The sequence below is a fragment of the Gouania willdenowi genome, chromosome 1 (genome assembly GCF_900634775.1).
Source record: "Gouania willdenowi chromosome 1, fGouWil2.1, whole genome shotgun sequence".
NCBI lineage: Eukaryota > Metazoa > Chordata > Actinopteri > Blenniiformes > Gobiesocidae > Gouania > Gouania willdenowi.
This window is the reverse complement of record NC_041044.1, coordinates 3,026,311-3,048,737: the sequence shown is the minus strand read 5'-3', so window position 1 is coordinate 3,048,737 and position 22,427 is coordinate 3,026,311. Positions and strand designations below refer to the sequence as shown.

Here is a 22,427-nt window from a genome sequence, read left to right as displayed (position 1 = left end):
GGCAACGACATCCTTAAGCTCCTGTTAACAGTAATTTTAAGGTCACATTAATCCTCAAACCTCAAGCATTGATACTGTGTGCTGCCTGGTTTAGCCGATATGTTTTTTTTTTTGTATAATTGTATTCTATTTTATTTTACTTTTTTTTTTAATTCATTTATTTTTAGCAAGGTCTATAGTCCTCCGCGGTGGCGTCTGTCGCTCCGCCTCCATCTGCTCCAGTAGAGACGAGTGCTGGCTGCAAACCTGCTGTGCCTCGTGGTTCATCTCAGTGTAGGATCTTTTACACTATTCAGTGTAAAACTTGACCACACCCATCATTTCCATCTAGGAGGAGACTCAAGCCTCGTGCAGGTGCGCAACTTTATTCTGACGTCGCCATTTTTCTTGTCGCTACGGTAAGGCTTTTATTGCTCATATTCAATGTTTTTTGGCAAATTTAGACACAGATACCGACTCAAAGTCTTAAAGTTAACATTTCTACACAGAAATATAATGGCTATTTTGAGTTGAGTTGTTGTTTATTTATTTTTTTGTCGAAGTGACTGGTCACGAATAAGGATGGGCCCGAAACCCGGTATTAAAACGGCCCCATGGTCTGTTGGTCCTCTCGGACCAACAAGCTACATCCTTATTGGCTCTTTTAACGGTAATTTTATGGTCGCGTTAATCCTCAAGCCTCAGACAAGCATTGATACTGCCGTGCTGCCTGGCTTAGCAACGTTAGCCTAGCCAATAGTTCTCCGCGGTAGCGACGCTGCCACGTTGTCGCGCCGCCTCTGTCTGCTCTCGGGGCGGCGAATGCTGGCAGGAAAACCCGCTGCTTCCGGGGCCGCTTTTTCATTTCGGCGTAGTTTTTCCCGGCCATCGGTCGTTACAGTGCCTCGGCTGTCGGCCACGTTTAGTTCGAGTAGTAACTTGTTATCATATATTATCATACATCTAAAACGTTGCGAGTTAATATGGCAAACCAGAGGTAAATCAACATAGTTAGCCATGTTTTCACGAGCCGGTGCAGCTCTAATTCTCCTTTTGCACAATTTTTCATCAAGTTATGTTTGATAAGCTTGATTTGAATATTTGTATTGTTCATATAGTTGGTTTAGTGTTTTGTTAATAAAAATATATATACTGTATTTTTTATTTTATTTATATTGTACACTTTGTTTTGTTTAGAACTATTTATTTGCTGGTTTTCATTTATTTTGTGTGCCATATTGTTAACATTTTCAAAAATAAACAGATTGATGTTCATTTTATTATTATTTTTTTAATTTCCATTGATTTAAAAAAAAAAAAAAAGTTAAGATAAGGGTATCAATAAGAGCAGTAGTATTGATACATTTTTAATGATACCCATCTCTAGTCCCTAACAAGAACAACATTTAATTCAATAGTCTGTCTGCTAACATCAATTAACTGACTGATTGGAAAGAGGCGCTCTAACGAGAGATCTGACTGATGGGAGGAGATGTGTGTTGTGTTAAAACTCCCTCCCCCTTCATACGCATTAATTAAGTCATTTTTCGAGAGCAAAAGCGGCAATTTCAACATGTACCGTTTCAACAAACCATTTGTAAATTTGTTTTAAATATTTCATTGAGTTAAGGGTATTTTTGTTGAAAGTGTCTATTTGTACGGTTGCCGTACGAACAACCCCCGGTGCTACTGGTACGGTTACCAAAGTACACGTACGTAGCATCTAAGGGTTAGGGTTAAGGGTTAGGTTAAAGGTTAGCTTTAGGTTAAGGGTTAGGTTAAAGGTTAAGTTTAGGTTAAGGGTTAGGTTTCGTCACGCGACCTAAACTGACCAATGACTGACCTATCACGTGACCTAAACTGGCCAAATAGGGGCGCTGCATAAGGATAGAATGTCGGCATATTGATTCGGCAATCGTACGGATAGCCACTGCCATTTTTGTTTAAGCTGATCACTTACCTTCCAACAGTTACCGTAGAGCGCATCAGAACAGTTGTCTGAGGTAAGATGGCCGCTGTTGAGCTACACTGGCGAATCCTGCTTGCTTCATCTAGTGTTTATATATATCTATGGTCTCTGGAATCTTTATTTTGGGCTGAAAAGGTTGAAAACCATAGACATTATATACATAGACGCCTCATGGACCGATTGGAGCTGATGATTCGCGCAGCCGGCATCTTGGACAGGTGTCTAATGCACCTGGCCTGCATTTATTTCTACTGAGGAACTCCCCTAATTTGGTTGAATGGGTGAACAGACCGGTGTGCGTGTTGACGGCCTGATGTCATCGTCAACAAAGACTCTGATTGGCTTTGGTCATGCGAAACAGTTGCAGGAGTTCAATATTTTCAACTCGAGCAAATGTGCTAATATGAAAAAAAACGGCCAACGCTCTTGGCGCGCGGATCGGACTGCACCGCCACACAGGAAAGATTTCGCATTTGAGACCCATCTATCAATTGACTTTGTAATCTGGTCGGACGAACATTTCGTGTCGCATCCGGTGTGAACGCAGCGTAATTCCTAAACATGCAGAAAGAACTAACGGTAAAGAAAAATAAATATTTAGCAGTGTTATACTAACTTTTGTTTTCCATATGAATCATATCTCTGTTAGCATGTAGAGTAAAAATACACCTCTTTGCTCACTACAAAGCACTGATGAATTAGTCTTCTCAAGACTGGGAAACCTTCAAAATATGAAGAAGAAAAAAACAGCAAGAGACAATAGAGAGTATGATTTCCTGCTCTTATACATGTAAATAACATTAGTTATGATGACATAACATTATATAAATGGTAAATAAACCAAAAGTATTGTTCAATCTTACTTGTGAAAGGTAATCCCACGGGATCTGGTTTGTATAGAAGCCCGTTTCTGCCACTAAAAAAAATAAAAAATCACCAAGGAAAGTCATAATTATGAGTTAGAAAGTCATATTTCTGAGAAAGAAAGTCATAATTATGAGAAAGAAAGTCATAACTATGAGATAGGAAGTCATAATTATGAGTTAGTAAAGTCATAATTATGAGATAGAAACATTTTTGGTGGAGATTTCTGGTCAGTGCCATGGGTACAGATACCCATGGCACTGTACCCATGGCAAACACTACACAGCATCACAGCGCCCCAAGGGGAGAACATGCGCTACAACATCCAACCTCTACAACACAGCCACACAGAGTAAGAGCGCAGATATATACAATCTTAACAGTGATAATGACAACATGGCACTTAGAATGGTGATGCCATCAATAATTCATGTGTCATTGATTAAAGTGATCACCATGCTCACCTAAATCTAGACTAGTTTATGATTAAATCTGGTTTGGATTGTAGAGAAACAAATTAAACGCAATTCCAGAATATATTGTCAGAGCAGTGAGAGGACAGTTATTATACAGCACTTTAATTCCACAGCTACCATTATTATTACAGTGTTTTTCAACCGTGGTCGCCTGAAATGTTTCGTAATTGATAAATGAGAAGTACTGATTAAAATGATGTTTCATTGTATGTTTTTGAATTATTATTCTTCACCACACGCACACACACACAATCCCAAATAATTGTATTCTATTCTTTCACTTTCTCAAAAAAAATATATATATATATATTTAAAGTAAAATGCTGTATAAAAATATCTGAGCTGGCGCATCTTGTCAGTTTGCGCTCTACTTTTTATTTGTAAAGTAGTATAACAAACAGTATAACAAACATGATCTTAAACTAATTCTCAAGAAAAAATGTCTCTGGGGTCACCAAAATTTTGTGATGTAATAATGAGTCCACAATGTGTAAAAGGTTGGGCACCGCAGCTTTACTATACTTAATATTGGATAGCAAGTGTAAAAATAAATTAATTAGGAATAAACAAGACTTTTTTTCTGTTCCTTTGAAAATACAGTATTTAATAATTTGTTGTTATTTGCGCATGTGTGTTCACGCCCACTCATGCATATGCATGAAGGCCCCAAAACAGCCTGTTTTTAGGAGTGGTCTGAAAGTGACTTTTCAGAGCCTAAAACTCCAGAAAACAGGCGAGTTTGTGAAAATAAACCTCAAATACTATGTTGTTGTGGTTCTTAGAACAATTGGTGATGGGTGAAAAATAGCATAATACTGGACCTTTAACCCTGAATTATATTTCTGGTCAGACATCATTTGAAATACAATTATTGAGATTTATATCGTATATGTATCTATTTGGAGGAAAAATATTCAGATATGACTTTTGATCCATATCACCCAGCTCTACCGCTGATCTTTTGTTTAATTTCTGATTGTCAATGTTGTGTTTTGGTGAGTTTTTATATATTTTGTTAAAACATTGTGCTGACCTAATAGTTCACTCCCCCTCCCATCCTTGTCTCTCTGTTTTTCAGGTCATGATGCAGAACCTGTTGGACACCGTGTCCAACAACCCTTACAGGGTCCGAGACGTGCCGCTGTCTGACTACGAAGGAGGAGGCAAAGTCAAGGTCAGAGAGGAGAACCGCGTGGTGCTGTACAAGAACAGCCAGTGTCAGTCATGGGACTGTCTACTCATGTGTCCCAACACCCCAACAATTACCCTCAGGTCAGTAATGGAGACATGAACTGATCAGTTGGAGAAGTAGAGCTCAAGCTAATGCACACTGTTGGTACTCAGAATGTAAAAATGATTTCTAAAGGCTTCATTTAGACGGATAATGATAGAGGATCAGATTAAAGTGAAACTGTCACAGTCCACAGTCCTTCTTCATTGATAATTCATCATGTAACCAGTTAAAAGTGGACTGACCCGAGCTGCTGAATCAACAGAATTCCTCAAAAACTGAATACTTGCTTGACTTAAAGGGATCTTTCACTGTTTTTACAAATGTGGCCTACATTTTTGAATTGTACTGATACGAAGATCTACTGTATGTCTAACAAAATGCATTATTATCCACCATATTCATTTTTGATTAATTTTTAAAAATGGGACTACTTTACAGTTTTAGAGCGTGTGTTCCTCCAGGTTGAAATCACGTGATTGATGATGTCACACGGCCCCACTGCATGTAAACATCCCATATTTTTCTATTGGAGTGAAACATTCAGTCTGATTTTGACATCAGTCAAAATAACAACTTGTGCTGCTTTTGGTGGCTCTAAAAAAAACATGAAAAGTTAAAGATGTTGATGTAAACCTCTTGTTTACCAAAATAGGATAAAAACAGTTTTAACCCAGAAACAGATTTGTGACCGCAGGGGGCGACAGTTCCAACTAGTGTTGTCAAAAGACTCGATACTGAATAAAGTCCATCCATCCATCCATCTTCTTCCGCTTAGCCGTTTCCGGGTCGCGGGGGCAGCATCCTCAGTAGGGAGGCCCAGACTTCCCTCTCCCCGGCCACTTCCTCCAGCTCTTCCGGGGGGACCCCGAGACGTTCCCAGGCCAGCCGAGAGACATAGTCTCTCCAGCGTGTCCTGGGTCTTCCCCGGGGCCTCCTTCCGGAGGGACGTGCCCTGAACGGGCACTGAATAAAGTATTGATACAAAAAAGTGAGTGTCGGATACGATACTCACTTGCAAAAAGATCGATACTAACAGCGCCGTGTTCATCGCTATATATTAATGGTTCATCTCCTCGCCTGTTTCAACAACCTTATTCGCTGCTGCAGACAAAAAACAGATACACGTGCAGCCCTTCCGCTCAGCTGCAGCTGAACACACTACTAGGGCCCTATAAAATCTGCACTAACGGAATCGCTGACGGAATCACGGAATCGACCAATGAAAACGGTTAAATGCGGAAATGGACAGAATCAACATGAAACACCGTCATCGTGAGGCAAGGAATGTTTTTTATGGGGAAATGTTCTGGGGAGCGCGCATTAGGTGCACCACCCTCCACTCTCTTGTCCTGGCTGCATTAAACAACGCCTAAATCACTGTCAAAAATAGCCACACAAAAAAATTGCGCAAATCATCACTGACTCCTAAATACAGAGCCACCAGTGCCTGTTTAACTTTGCTGTGCCTGTAAAACTCTGTGAAAACATGAGTCAGCTTGAGTCAGCAGTATTGTCATGTTTTATTCTAGTACTTTTGGAGGGTACTGTATGTCTGTGGCCCACACACAGCCAATTCAAAGGTTTTTACACACTTCTTAAAGGGATAACGTCCTGAATGTGGTTTCACAACACAACAGAATTTAATTTCACATTTCAGTCTTAATGAAGGAAAAAGTCAAAAGTGGTACAAACTGTTGATATTGTGCTGCGAGTTAATAATAAAAGGGTTTTTGTGACATTTTTATCCACTGCTTTTGACCCATTATTGTTTTTTTTGCAAAACTATATTGAAAAATATAAATAAGTCAAGTTTAAGTTGCCTATCGCCATTTTGAGGAAAAATATTGAAATATGAATATTGGTCCACATCACCCAGGCCTGATGTAACCAAAGCAGTAACATTTTTATCTTTTAAACAATATGATTGTCCAAACTGTGGGAAATGATGGGTTTAAAATAACACTGCTTTAAATAGGATTTTATTAACATGAGTGTGTTACCTCAAAAACAAATGGAAATCACTAGACTGATCTGCTGCCATGGTATGTAGCAAGTGTTGCTAATGCTACACCAATTTAGTTAAACAGAGTAAAAAGACTGTGTGACTAAAATAACTTGTCAACCTTTTTGTTTGATGTTAATTGTACTTGGAAGCAGTTTGATGAATTGCTTACATACATTTTTTTTAAATGTTTGAAAATTACCCTGACTTAAATCACCTTGTATTCATTTTTTCCATTTTGGGCGATGATTTTAAGTATGTGAATTGGTTTGTTTTACTGGTAAATAAAATAAAATATTCTAAATGATCTGAATGAAAAAACTTGTGATATTAATTTTTTCCCATGTTGCCTACTATTAGTGTAAAATAATCCCAGTGTTTTGAAGAAGAAATGCTCTTTAAAGTGATTGTAGATGTTTTTAATGTAGACCACCGTGTCATAGAGACGTTTCTGTTCAGGCTGTTTCAGGTCGTCTCCGAGGACGACGCCATGAACTAGTTTTCTCAGTACGCCCTCAAACTCCAGCCCTTCTACGACACACTTCCTCTGAAGGCTGAGAGCATTCAGGCCATCGTCAACTGCATCCGTAGCCACCCGGACTGGAGCTGTGCCCACATCGCCGTGAAAACGGGCCTCAGAAAGTTTCTCAAATATACGTCTTTTCAGAGGTGAGACGAAAGTTACTGAGTATGGAAGGAAACAGGGTTGAGGTCATTATAATTGTGATCACGTAATCTGTCTAGAAAGTGTGTGTGTGTGTGTGTGTGTGTGTGTGTGTGTGTGGTGTGTGTGTGTGTTGTGTGTGTGTGTGTGTGTGTGTGTTTGTGTGTGTGTGTGTGTGTGTGTGTGTGTGTGGCTCAAATATCTGCAGTTCAGGGACAGACAGAGCTGAGACTTTCAACATGGCTGCTGCTTGATTCAGTGGTGTACGACATCAGATTTGTTTGGACTGCAATGATACTGCTAATGAATTATTTCATAAAATTGTCCACCCGTAGCAGACAAGCTTAGCTTTGATCACGCGGTATAGTTGGGCTGCTTGTCCTGGGCGGAGGCGCGATGGCGTCCGGCGCTGGGGCGCCGTGTATGTGTGTAGCTAAACAAACTGTGCAGAGCACAATATAGGCTACATATAGTACTGTATATAGTGAAAGCCTATTTTTATTTTATTTTTTTTTTTATTATCATTATTAGTCACCTTAGTTGCAAATGTTGCTCACTGAGGACACCTGCTGGTCAGTATTTACTGGGTGTTTTTTTTAGGATATTAGACCCACTTTAGTCATTTTTAAAAGCACTTTGTGCAGTCACTCCTGGAGATTCTAACCAGCTTTCAACTTATACTGTGGTACCATGACTATCTGTCAACATTGAGCTGTTCTGCAGCTCAAAATATGTTATTTTTATCTTTGAAAGAACAAATAAATCAATTACTTTCATCATTAATCTCATATTATTAATGGCAAAATTCTCAAAATCCCTTCCGATTTTTCATCTTGTCTTAACTGAGTTTAGTTATTATTTGAATAAACAAAAAAAGGTGAAATTATTGCTTCTGTATGAAGAACTGTTTCCTGTGCCTCCAAGTGACTGATGCCTGTATTTATTTTATTCTTTTCTAGTGATTTTTTTTCCCTGACTTTGTTCGTTGTTCCCTTTATGTTGTTTTACTGATTTGTGAACTTGCAATGTGTCAATAATAAAAAAAAAAAAAAAAAAAAAAAACGGATTCATCCTACTCAAAAAAAATAAATCTGTTTTAATAATTGAATTGTAATTGAGTTCAGATAATTAGGATCCGAAGGCCATACTGGCCGTAGGAACCTATTGTTCTTGCTTTTTTATTTTGGCGCAATGAAAAAAACTGTAAAAGACGCCAAAAATACTATGAAGCCAAACGACTGGCAGGTTGGCCCAATTCACATGAAATTTGCAACATGTATTCTTGACCCCAAGATGAACAAAAAGTTACCCGATGAACCATGCTGAAAATCAAACAGGAAGGCAGAGACATCTTGAGTCAAAGATAAAAAATGGCGAAACGCATTGCGCAAACTAGTCTGAAGGACTTCTTCCGATTTGTTTCAAACTCGGCCAGAACACTTAGGACCAACTGAAGATTAAAAATCATCAAAATGATTTGCATATCTTTTAACGGTTTGGTCGTGGCCCCACCACAAATTTGCAATGCTAATTTCTGAAGCACGCCACAATTTAAAGAAATCCATAACTGACACAAAAAGTTCAATCAGCCTCAAATTTCACACAAATGACATTTGCCCAAGCCTATTCAACGCTGTGAATGTCCTAGAGTGGCCCAGCCAGAGCCCAGACTTGAATCCCATTGAGCATCTCTGGAGGGATCTGAAAATGTCTGTGCACCGACGCTCCCCATCCAACTTGATGGAGCTCCAGAGGTTCTGTAAAGAGGAATGGGCCAAAGTGGCCATAGATAGATGTACCAAGCTTGTGGCTTCATATTCCAAAAGACTTGAGGCCGTAATTGCTGCCAAAGTGTAGGAGGATGAGTTATTATTCATGGGTTATATAACTAAGAATATTAATTATGATTATTAATATTACTTCAAATTTTGCGGGGTGCCACTCCTTTTAACAGGAGAAATATGTCTACGTTTTTAGACTAGACTCATCAATGTGAAACCAGGGGAAAGTGAATTCTAACAGCAAATATACACCATAATCACAAGCTTTAATGAATCAGAGGAATCAAAGATTATGTTTAACCTTTAATTCAAAAGTCAACAATTAACACAGTCAAAATATCAATTGAAATGGGATAATTAAATCATGATAAAATGCATTTCTAGGCTAATAAAAGTAAGGATTATATGTAATAAAGTGAAATCACTATTCTAGGAGAATGCTAGTCTACTAAATATTGAATAAAAATGCAGGATACATATTCGAATAATAAGATTATAAAATCAAAGAATAAAATCATAAAGAGAGCTCATAACAAAGAGAGGAAGACAGACAGGGGAGACGAACAAACATGAATGAGATGAACTGTGTGTGGAGCATGTTGTGAGTGTGTGTAGTTTGTAGTTATGGAAGTATGGATGTGATCTATTGTGGATGAAGTTGCTGATGAAAGTTCATTCAAGTACCTTGAAGATGATGTCAGGGTTGGACCTGGAGGTGCTGTTTGAAGCAATGCAGCAGGACGTGCCACCGTTGAGTTCTGTTGCGTTTCAACAGAGTAGAGCCCCTTCAGCCGTTCCAGGCGGTTCTGGCCTTCACAGCTGGGTTAGAGAATGGCTCGTGGCTTACCCCAATGGGTCGCAGGCCGGGCTTCTTTCGGCTGTTTACGCACGTCACTAGGTGCTGGATTCGTCCGAACCAAGCAGCTGTTCATTCCAAAAATCTAACTGTTTCAACTAAAAATAAAATGAAATAAGTGAAAAGGTGGGGAAGGGAAACGCGTTGAGTATGAAATGCCAGCGTCCCAAAAACTAAAGTTTCGGGCAGCGCGTCTTTATTTAAAAGAATTTGGGGATGCCTTTTGGAGGAGGTGTCTTGGTTGATCATTCTGAGATCATATCGGTGATTGGTCAATGTCTCTGTTTTCAGCTTGTGGGTGTGGGTGTGTAGTGGAATGACATAGACAACAGAGGGAGTTCCTAAACATACTGTAAAAGAATGCCTAATAATTAATTCCAGATATTTCAAAACATCTTTTCAACATCATATCTTAATATATCATCTATAATGAAACAGTTAGATACCAGACACGGCTGAAAAATAGCATAGTTAGTACTCTAATAAACCTGAATGTCAAAATTCGGGTTAAGGGATTTTCCTTATCATATGGTTAACATTCAGTACCTTGAACTAAGCTTTGTGATGTTTTCTAGTATTTCAAGCACCTTTTAAATGATAAACACTTTAAAATAGCATTCTGTTGGTTATTGATTTACATGAAAAGAGTGGGATCGGACAGACAATATTATTTAATCCCTTTTGGAATAAGGCTGTAACATGATGAAATGTGGGAAAAGCGAAGCGCTGTGAATACTTTCTGTATGCACTGTAAATATTGCTTCAACAAAATATTGTTAATGTTTTTGCAAATTAACTCTAAATCATTAAAAACAAAATGTATGCTGAAAATAGTCATTTCAGTGCTAGTATTATCAACTTCTCTGTAAACATGGACACATATCAGTGCTGCTTAACAAGTACAATGATTATTTCCTCTTCATTTCTGTGAGATTCACAAAGTAGCTTCACCATGTTTTCTTTGACTGACATTGATTTATAGAAGCACAGACGTGAATAGACATGAACGTCCTAGACAATAGCTCGACACTGTTAATATTTACTGGAGTAACATCCACACAGAAACACAGCTTCAGTCCATGAAAATAAACAGGATAATTATCACATTCATTGCATTGAAGAACCATTCTGTAACATTTAACAAAGTGTAAGACTTGGAATTGTGTGAATGATAAAAAAGTGTCTAGTAGTTAGTTTAAATTACTACGGTGCAAAATGTTTCAATTTTACAAAATATGGCTTTAAAACAGTTGTTTTCACTGTAACAAACTGTAACCAGATGGAGAAAAAGTGTCATTGACATGTTAATGATGCCACACTGTTATATAACTAAGTATAAAAACTTATTTTAAAAGGCATATGATGAATTTGTGTAAAACAAAAATAACCACACTGTTTAATTGTTATTTTGATTAGGGGTGGCAACCTCTGGGTACCTCACGATACGATACGCGATACACCGCTCACGATGTGACGATACTACGATTAGCGATATATTGGTCAGAAATCAATCTATGATAATCTATGACATGAAAAAAGATGAAGTGAAAAAATACAATTTTTATTTTATATCTCTTGAAAAGACAATAAATTGAAAAAGTGTCCTATGAACAGTGACACTATTTTAGTGCAACATTTCTGTAAATAAGTGTCAACATACCAATGTAAATGAATAAGTATCTCCAGTAGTGCTTTCTGTAAACAAAACATAGGGTCTTTCTTACCAGTGACACCATTATAGTGCTCTATTCCAGTAAACAATATATTGGCTCCTTCAACAAACAGTGACAACATTTATATGAAGACGTACCTGCACATTTTAGTGAAAAAAAAAGAAAAGATTTTGGAAAAAAAAAAATCGATACTTAGCGCAGCTTATTGATAATCAGTCGTGCGATCTTACGCGTCTTCTTGTTGGTGTTTTAGAACGTTGGCTCCACAGTCAGGAAGCGACAGCGGGGCATTACCGGTTGGTGGACCGCGGCCTCGTAGTACCGTGCCTGTGTGTACAAATTAGGGTGGCAGCAGGGGTGGCAAGGCTTTGTTGTGGGGTGACATTTGCCACCCCGGTAGATCCGCCCCTGAACGTACATGTTTATTTGATTGTGAATCTTTGTAGATGTAAATATTCCTCTTAGCAGCCTGTTCACTTAAATGATGTGCTACGCTTATGGAAGTTTTTAAGGGTTTGTAGAGCTAAGTAGATTTTAATTACTGTAATTATAGCAGCTTTCATTTGTTTGCCAAAAAAATAGTTATGGTTTAACCCAGGGGTGGCCAATCCTGGTCCTCAAGGGCCACTATCCAGCATGTTTTAGATATTTCCCTCTTCCAACACACCTGATTGAAATGACCAGGATTGTTATCAGGCTTCTACAGAGCTTGATGATGAGTTCATCATTTGAATCAGGTGTGTTGGAAGAGGGAAACATCTAAAACATGCTGGATAGTGGCCCTTGAGGACCAGGATTGGGGACCCCTGGTTTAACCCATCCATCATTCATAGTCATAGCGCCACCTATTGGTAAAAGGAAATCATAGACATTATATTTGCACAGAACATTGCAGGAAAGTTTGTGATAATCCTTGAAAATGGTCAGCTACGTCTCAACGCTTTCAAATTACTGCCACACCCCAACAAGCAACACACCTCAACGTGCACCACTTCCTGCTGCTTGTAGCTTTGATTTTAATCGTAATTGAGTTGTCATTGAACATGGATAGGTGAAGACGTAATTGAACTTTAGTGATTGAGCATGTAATTTTAATTGATTTTGATTTTTAATTTGAATTGTAATTGGGAAAAATGCTGGAAATCGTAATTGAAGATGGATAATTGAAGACGTAATTGTAAATGACCCCCAACTCTGGTAGGAATCATCTCAGACTAAACAAACCCTGTTTTTTCTTTCAGTCACATCAACTCTCAGAATGAGGTGGGCCAGACTCCGCTCCAACTGGCCTGTGAGCGAGGAGACCTGGCCAGTGTTAAACAGCTGTTGGATGAAAGCCAAGTTCGTACTGACATCAGAGATTGCCACGGGGACACGCCCATGCACTGTGCCTGCAAACACAGGTTCTCTGTTTTTGTAAAGATGAGACACCATTGATCCCGCCCCTTTGCTCTTTCCTCCCTACATCCAGGCCTTGTGCTCACAACTTGGCATAGGGGTCAACGATTTCAATATTGTCATTTTGTGCATTTTTCAGATTTTTTGAGTGTTTTTGTAGTGATTTTGTTTATTTTTGTTGTCGAAATGTGTTTTTGTTGTCATTTTGTTTCTTTTTACTGTTGTCTTGTGTATTTTTCAGTCATTTTGTGTATTTTCCTGTTTTTTTTAAGTATTTTTGGAGTAATTTGTTTTTTTTTTGTCGTAATGTGTGTTTTTGCTGTAATATTGTGTATTTTGTTGTTTGTTTGTCAATCTTTACTGTATATTTTGTTTTGTCATTTTGTGTATCTTTCTGTCTTTTTGAGTATTTTTGTTTTGAGGCTCACAAACAATTAGACATGTGGCTTATATTTGTCTCACAAGTGGCCGTCTTACGCTTTTTGTGCCAGATGTGTCGCCTGCTGCTGGAACACGATTGCTCAGTAAACGTCCTTAATAAGACTGGAGAAAGCCCTTTTCACATCCTAACAAAGCAAGGCCGCTCTAAAGTTGCTATGGTGCTGCTCACTCATGGAGCTGATGCTAACCTGAAGGACCAGGACGGGAACACCGCACTGCACTTAGCCATGAAGGTACACACTAAGAATGGACCTGGTCATTGGTCCATTGGTTCATTGGGCTGAAGGCGCTGCTTATTTTGGTCTGTTTGTCTGTAGATGGATCACATGGATCTTATTAAGGCACTGATTGTTTTTGGGGCTGATGTGGAGATTCCCAACAACCTTGGAGAAACACCTGGACTCATCGCTGCCCAAACCAGCAAAGGTATCAGTGCAAAGAAGTTAAAGAAAGCACCTGATCATTGGTTTGAAGCAGTGGTTCCCAAACCTTTCACAGTCCTGTACCCTTCATACAATAAACCTGAAGCCATGTACCTCCTACCGCTTCTTCCTTAAAAAACATGATAATGTAGTGCAGTGTAGTGGCGAGCTAGAGTCACGTGTGCAGCCAGAACCAATCGCTCGCTATAGACCTGGAGTAGTACCAGACCTGTGTGCAGACAAACGAGTGAGAGAGAAGAAGATAGTTTAAGGCTCTTTCACAAGTTTTGAGCTTCTGTGGACTTCTTGACTTCCTTATTTGGTAATTGTTTCAGAATGTTTATTTTCATGTTAGTTTGACCATTCGCTGTTTAGACCGAACGGACGAGACACGGAAGTTACTGATGGCAATGGTCGCGGCTGTGTTGAAAGTTAACGGCAAAAATACACATTTCTCCGTGGATACGGCATTATAAACGCTGATATGTTCACCGCGTGCTATATAACCAAATGTGCACCTTGGATGTACATGCTAAACGCACACAGTGCCGAGTTGCGACAACGGAAGAGTTTCCGGAAGTTTCACATACTTCCGCGGATCTCAAAACACGCCCTCACCGTATCTAAGGTATTTATAGTAAAAATACTAAATGAGTAAAATAAAAAAAAAACTAAACATTATTGATACAAAAAGTACAGAAAACAGAAATGCACAAAAATATACAAAAAGGCTCCAAAAACACACTCTGAATATGGATCAGGAGGACAGTAAATTATAACCAGTAAAGTGGATTTTTCATCTTGTTTTTGGGATTACAAATTTCAAGTGAGAGGCTTTCGAATGAATTTTGGTTAAGTTTTGTTTTTGGGGTAACTGATAAGCTTGAGTGAAAAACTGCTGCCACTCCTCTCCGACGACTCACGGGGAATATGGTGATAACCATAATTGGGAGGGTTGCTTCATTAAGAGCAATACAATCTTCATTTTTGCACCAAGTCTCCATGAGGCATAATACACCTAATTAATGGTCCGTTATATCACTCACTAAGAGGGATTTATACGAAAGCGATCTGATATATAATAGTCAACATTAAATGTGGACTATTATATGTGTATGTGGTTACCTTTTTTTTAAGAATTTAAGAACAACAGAATCAGAATCTGTTGTCGAAGTAAAAGTTACACTTTTTTGAAAAAATTAATTTGACAGATTAACATACCACTTGTTTTTGATATTGGTTCTTCAATTACAGTTAGTTACCTGTTCTTGCAAGTTTAAAAATGTATTAGTGGAACTCAGTTAGCTGAGAAGTGAAAGAAAACAAGTTTGCATGGAAAGGATAATAATAAATTAGTGACCGAGTATCAGCTTGTTTGCATGCTTGAGTAATGCATGTGAAATCTGTTCTCTTTCATAACATTAGTTCAGATGTCTCACTGTGGGATATATGCCTCCGCGTCATATCTCAGAAGCCCAATCTCATTATGCCAATCCTGATTGGCTGGTGAAATGTATTCATCTGCCGCAGGTAGTCCCTCCTACTATAAGTAGAGGGGGAGGAGAACACAGTGCCATTGAAAAACCTCTTCTCACTAAGAGCTATCTCGCATCGCAGCTGCTTAACCGTCCACAGGTGGACCCTTTTCTGGATTCCGTCGCTGGACGCTGCTGTTGAAGCTTTTTCTCTGCTCTCGACCACACCAGGTCGACTAGTGTTTTCCTTGCTCTCCACGCTCGGTTTAACACTGTTTCAACGCCCTGCCGTCGAGGGCCGACCGCTGAAACGCCAGTTTTCGGCTCACCGCTTCACTCGACGCCACACCACGGCTGTCGAGCACCGGACGCAACACACCAGTTAGTGACTTGGTTACTTCTTCCTCATTGCACACACTACAGAGAAGGAGATGGTGGACAAGGCCCTACACACCACGTGGTCTGGAGGCTTGAAGGCGAGCTCTTGCTCGAGACGCACACCAGGTCTGCTCAGGGAGCCTCGGGTTGGAACACTCCCAGCAGGCCCTGAACGCCCCTGGTTCCTGCCGCCACTGTGCCGTCTTCACAGTGAAGAGCCTTCGTATTCGGCTGGTACACCAAGTTAGCTTGTCGGAGCAGGGACCCTATCTTCCCCCTCACGGCACCAAGGCCGTCGCGGCTGAGATGGAGCCTGAGGTGGTTCCTGGGGTTCCCAGTCCAAGCTTGCCTTTGTTCCTCCACCCGGGGAGGACATTCTGGACTTGGACTGTGGGGACGACAATGACGTCACTTCTGAACTTCTCATTCAGAGGACAAAGTGGAGGACGACATTTTCGTCACCCCTGATCAGGCTGCAAAGCCCGTCCCTCTGCCTCCATGGAGGGAGCTGAGGGAAGCATACCAGCTTCTCCTCGGCTTGGACATGCTGGATGTGTGCACGTGCCGCTGCCCGATTGGCCATCCCTTGGCCTGTCATCATGACCAAGACGACCCTGCTTCCCGTAGCTGCTCCGGTGAAATCACTGGTAGCAGCACACCTGCTTCTACAAACGTCTGCCCACCAAGTCTGACAACTTACAGTCAGCCCTGACGGAGAGCTTCTACAAGGCTGCGGCGCTCTCGGCCAGAGCACTGAACGTGTTGTTGCTGCTCATGGCATACCAGATGGAGCTCTGCAACAACCTTGCGTTGCGGACCCAGCCAGGAGGGAGGAGATGTCGGTAGTCACTGACCTGTGCCTCTGTGTCCAGTGTTGTGCGGTCCAGCCCTCTGGGAGAGCGATGGGGACCATAATCCTCCACAAGCAGGCCCACAGGCTTGACCTGACAAACCTTTCAGAGAACAAGAGTGGTGACATCCTGCACATGCCCGTCATTCAAGAGGGGATCTTCTGCTCCGCGCTGGTCTCTATGCAAAGGCGCTGCAAGGCCAAGAAGGCTGACTAGGCTCTCTGCCTCTGCCTACCCAGGAAGTCCACAATCTGTCTCCACCTGCTCGCCGCAAGGCGTTCCAAGGTCCTCAGGATGTGCTGTTTAAAGGGGACATATGAAAAATCCACTTTCGCAGTTACACAAATGAGGTAACTTGAGTGTCCACACTTCACACAAAATATGAAATAAATCCATCCGGTCGTTTATTTGTGGTCTGTGTAAGTCTTACAACACAGAGAAAAATGCTCCGTTTCAAATTTTACACATTTGTGACCTCACAAATGCTGGTAACTCCACCCATGGACTCGACCCTTAACCTGATGAAAACTTTTGCGAAAGTCCGCCATTGTTTGTCTCGCTAGCAAAAGAGTGATGGCTACCTATAAAACTAAATACAGAATTTGCCTGCTGTCAGTGCCGCTCCTCCACGGTGAACATACACTGTAGTAGTAACTATTTGTTCATGCAGAGTGTACTCCGCTCTTGTGGTTTGGCGCATTGGCGAACCTGTTATAAGTTTGTGATTTTTTTTTTTTTAAAAGAAAGGCTACTGGAATATCTAAAAAATGTCAGAGTATTCAATAAACATTTACTTTCTTTAAAAAATCTAAAAATGTATTCTAGGCTATTTATGCACTATTAAAAAAAATAGGGAAAAACTTAACAACCGTATTCGATATTTGGTATTCGGCCAATCATTGATATTTTTTTTTGGCTTCGACCACAAATTTTCATTTCAGTGCATCCCTAATGCCTATGGGCACCGTCATGGGTAGAGGCAGTGCACGAGGGGCAGTTTGTAAGAGATCACTGTGATGTGAGCCTCCAGCGCTCCCACATTAATTACTCTCAGAGGCATTTCCTTCCGTTCCTCACGGGCCACCATGTCCTGTGAGGACAAACATTATGACCGCAGTAGCGTACATCAACCATCGGGGCGAATTGTGCTCCTTTCAGTTGCACCTGCTGGCATGCAGGCTGATCCTGTGGAGTTGTAGTCGCCTCCTTTCGCTGAGAGCGACACATCCCATGAGCCCTGAATGCAGGCACAGACCTGCTGTCCAGGGGGCGCCAATTTACGGGGAGTGGATGCTACATCCGGAGGTTGTGGAACAGATCTGGGCCCTTTATGAGGCAGCCGGCCATACTCTGATCCTGGTAGCTCTGCATTGGCCTGCCATGCCCTGTGGAGGTTTACCGGCTGCTGTGCGCTCATCTCTGTCAACTCCCACTGCGAAGAGACCTGCTGTTACAGGTGGAGGCTCAGTCTTCCATCCTCACCCAGAGGGCTTAGCGCTATGGGCTTGGGCCCTGAGTGGCGCAATCTGTCAGCCGCGGGACTCTCACAGCGTGTGATTTCCATCATACAGAGCACTCAGGCTGTCTCCACTAGGTCTCTGTCTGGACTGTAAGTGGAGGGTGTTTGAAGGCTGGTGTCACCAGATGGGACACACCCCCTTTCAGTGTGGTAATAGGAGCCATTAGCTCTCCCATCCTTGAGGTGCCAACCGAGTCCTGAGTTATACTGGTGTCTACAGTTATATTGCATAGACACAGAGGAGTATGTGTCGTAGAAGAATAATGTTATGAGCTGTTCCTGTTCACATTAAATGGTGGAGTTTGCCAACGAAGAATCATCTCAGATGTTTTTATTGAAAACATGACACTGTGGGAGTGATTTTATCATTTCTGCAGGAGCTGATTGACAAACAGACGGCCAAGGCCCTGTGGGCTTTGGGGATAAAACTGCGTGTCAGTATCCGCTGATCATTTTTTTATAAAAGGAGCATGCAGGCTCCTCCCTGTGTCGAGGCCACTGGTGCCTTCGTGGGATTTGGCTGTGGTTCTGGAGGGACTTAAACTGCCTCCTTTTGAGCCAATGGGATGTGCAAACTTGAAGTTTGTGTCCCTGAAGGCAGTCTTGTTACTGGCTTTGGCGTCAGCTCTTTGTCCCGTTACTAAGCAACGTCTGTCACACTGGGTGGTCAAGGCATTGCTTTGGCTTATACGAGTCAGGGTCTGCAGCCGCCTGTTGGCTTGCGTGCACATTCGACTCGGGTATTAGCCACATCCTGGGCCTTGTTCAGGGGAGTGTCTGTTGAGGATATTTGTGCTGCGGCGAGTTGGTCCTCGTCCCTCACTTTGGTCCTGTTTTACCTGCTGGATCTTTCCGCTCTGTGCATGGCATGGGCGGTTCTCCTGTCTTGATCGAAACAGTGCTTGCCCTGCGGGCTGGTGTAACGCATGATGAGCTTGTCTGCAATGTGGGAGCTACCATGTCCCATAGTGAGACATCTAAACAAATGTTATGAAAGAGAACTATAGATTATTTGCATAACCCTGGTTTTCTGAGTAATTTGAGTGAGATGTCTCACCAGACAACCTTTTTTGCTGGGTGAGTGAGAAGAGGTTTGCTTATTTGAATGACGTAGTATCATCAGCCCACTCCACTTATAGTAGGAGGGACTACCTGCGGCAGATTAATACTTTTCACCAGCCAATCAGGATTGGCATAATGAGTCTTCAGCGATATGACGCAGAGTCGTATATCCCATAGTAAGACATCTTACTCATATTACTTAGAGAACCTGGGTTATGCAAATAACCAATAGTTTTCTTCTTCTGAAACTAATATTTTATTCAGTCAACATTAGAAGAAAGTGTGCCTGAATGTTTCCCTCTGTTCTGTGAAACCTGGCTACACCGTGAATAATTAAACCACAAAAATCAAATTTTTTTTTTTTTTTTTTTTTTTTTTTTTACCTTGTCTGCACATGCTGTCGAAGGTTAACACTACAAGAAGTGCAATCTTTTGACAGCAATGCATATTTTATTGCAATTAAATAAATTTATTTATTTCATTGCATAATTGTGACCGTCACCAGCCCTCCCTAGGGAAGGGTAAGAAATACTTTATTAAAGGGAGGATGTAAAAAAGAGAGGGCAGTGTTACACCAAGGTGAGGGGTTGGAGGGGGGTGGGGAAGTTAACAGGGAAGAGGGATACAAGATAGGATATGGAATGGGTGGGGAATAGTTTTAAGTGATGCGATGTGAAATTGTGGTTGTGTATATTGTGTTTATTGTCGTGTTGTCAAGCCAGTTTGGTGACCAGTGTGTGGTTTAGGAATAATGGTGGTGGCTGTGAACAGAGGAAGAGGTGAGTGGAAATTCCATAAAACAGGTATTTGGGAACAACGTGTCTAAGGTTGAGCCCAGTATGAGTGTTATCCCACAGCCCAAGGCCAGTGCATCCATGACAAATGTATTTCCAAGAACCGCCACTGCAAAACCCACGAGCCGCCCCCGGGCCCGAAGAAGCAGTCAGGCCAGCAGCAAGAGCAGGCAGCCTAAGGGCCCCCGGCGACCACCCCACGGCCAAGCAGTCCCCCGAACGCCCCCAAGATCCCAAGCCGAGAGGCAGCCATCGCCCCCCCTTACACACCCGAGAAAGCCCCAAGGAGCCAAGGACCCAGCGCACCACGCCACCGATCCCACCCCCAACCCCCAGACCCCCCACCCCATCGACCCCCCCACCCCCCCACCCCCCCCCGCGCCCAACCCCCCGAGGGGAGGGCCCAGAGAACTCCCTGCCCGAGGCCCCAGCGGAGGAGCCGAAGCCCACGCCCAGCAGACGACCAGAACCGCGCCGAACAGGCAGCCAGTGGGCACCCGCCGGCGAGCCCAGAGCCAGCAGGGGCCCGACCCCAGGCCAGAAGGACCCGGAACAGATGCAGCACCAGGAGCAGCCCGCCCAGGGAGGACGACCACACCCCAAGCCGCATAAGGCACCAGGGGGCCGCTGGGAGTCTCCCCGCCGGCCCCCAGGCACCCCAACCTAGCCCCCCACGGCGCCCCAGATCACCCTTCACTGATGCCTCCCGCGCCACGAGCTTCAGTTTTTTTTTTTTTTTTAAAGCCAGGGCCCCCTCCAAGGGCCAAGCCAGACCGCCCCGCCGGGATGTGGCCCCCTATTCCGGCCCCCGACACCCTACCTCACGGGGCACTGCCCAAGCAGGGGCCGTACCAGTAGGTACGCAAGGGGGCGGCACCGCGCCACCCGCCCCGAAAGACCCCCGCCAGGACCGGCCCGGCCAGCAGGCCAAGCACCCCGGGCCCCAGGAGCACCCCCAGGACCAGGACCCCCCAAGGGCAAGCCCCCGGCCAAGCCCCCCGGGACGCATCCCCCACCCCCGCCCGGGACCCGGCCATGGCCCAGCAGGACCGCACAGCCCCGGACAGCCCACGGCCAGCAGCCCAGGGCCCGCCGCCCCCCCCGGACAGCGCCAGCCACGGAGCAGCGCCCCCCGCCGGCCCGCGAGCAACCGGCGATCCCCACCGCGGGGACGGAGGCACCCCAATGGCACACATCAAGTGCGGGACAGCAGCCCCCAGCCAAAGATGCCCCGGACCCACCCACCAGTCCGCAAACGGCAGGATAGACCCACCAGGCGGCCAGCACCGACCGCAACTCCGGAACAGCTAGCGCCGCCCCCCAGTAAACAGCATCATCCCCAGGCGCCAAGCAACCCCGCCCCAACCCCGGCGGGACACCAGCACACCCCCAGCACACCCACCCCCCAAACCGGCGAGGCAGGCCGCCCCGGGCCCGCACACCGCGGGGCCCGCCCCCAAGGCCACCAGGAGACGAAACAAGCACCCAGCCACACCCAAGGGGAGGAAGCACCCCCGCGCCCCACCAGGCCGACACCGCCCGAAAGACCCCGCAAGGAGAGACCCCAGCAAAGCCCCCCCGAGACCCACCGCCACGCCCGACGCACCATCCTGATGTATTTTTACTCTAAGCAGTGGCCCAGCCACCAACAGAGGAGCCAGGCCCCCACCGGAGAGGCCCAAATATGTGAACCAACCCACCACCCTGTTATGGTGCCTCTCCATTCCCCAATGGAGAGGCACTTCCTATCCCCTGTGTGAATGTGTGTTTAGTGAATGTATTGGGGTGTAATTAAAAGAAGGGGGAAGGAGGGGAGCGGTGCTCCCCATCCTGCCTCTGTGGATATATGTGTATGTGGTGTAATAGGCCGGAGGGTGTAGGTGAGTACACCCTCCGGGGGGTGGCATGTTGAAGTGCGATTAAAATTGGAGGGATTAGTATGGTAACTAGAGGTGGGAGTGCCGCCCCCACGCCACTACATAGTGACACAGGTGGCGGCCCCCTCCACCCCCAGTCCCACCATCCAGCCCCCCAAGGGTTGGGTATGGGTGTGTGGTGCATTATGTGAGTGAGCCAGACCAGCTGGGAGTGAGGTGAAGTGTACATGTAGGAGGCCTGTCTGGTGCGAGGCGGGCCACGCGAGAGGGTAGATGGTGCAGACGGGCAAGCGGCACTGCGGGCCCCGGAGCAGCAAAGCCGGAGAACCCCCCCACGGCACCCCCCCAGACCGCGACGGCCCCGCGGAGCACGGCGGCACCCCCCACCCGGGGCGCAGCCAGGCACCAACCCCATCCCCCCCCGGTGCCCCCCCGCCCGCCGCCTCCAGGGGGCGACCCCCGCCGCACGCCGGCCCAGAGCGACGCCCCCCCCCGCCAAGGAGGGCGGCCAAGCAGGGGGAAGGCCCGTGCCCGCACCAGGCCAGCACAGGCCCCCCGGCGCCACGATATAAACTCTCCACCGGGAGGCGGCCCCGGCCCCCCCGACGAAAGAGTACACCATCTACCGCCAAGCAGGGCCACCCCGCCAGCCACGGACCGGCAAGCCCGAGTACCGAAGCACCCCCAGCCCGGTACCGCCATCCCACACCAA

The 22,427-nt window shown here is 44.2% G+C and overlaps 1 pseudogene; it reads left to right on the top strand.

Moving 5' to 3' along the window:
* The first annotated feature begins 3,208 nt into the window (after positions 1–3,208).
* Positions 3,209–22,427, top strand: part of LOC114471670 (85/88 kDa calcium-independent phospholipase A2-like) — a 40,723-nt pseudogene continuing 21,504 nt past the window's right edge.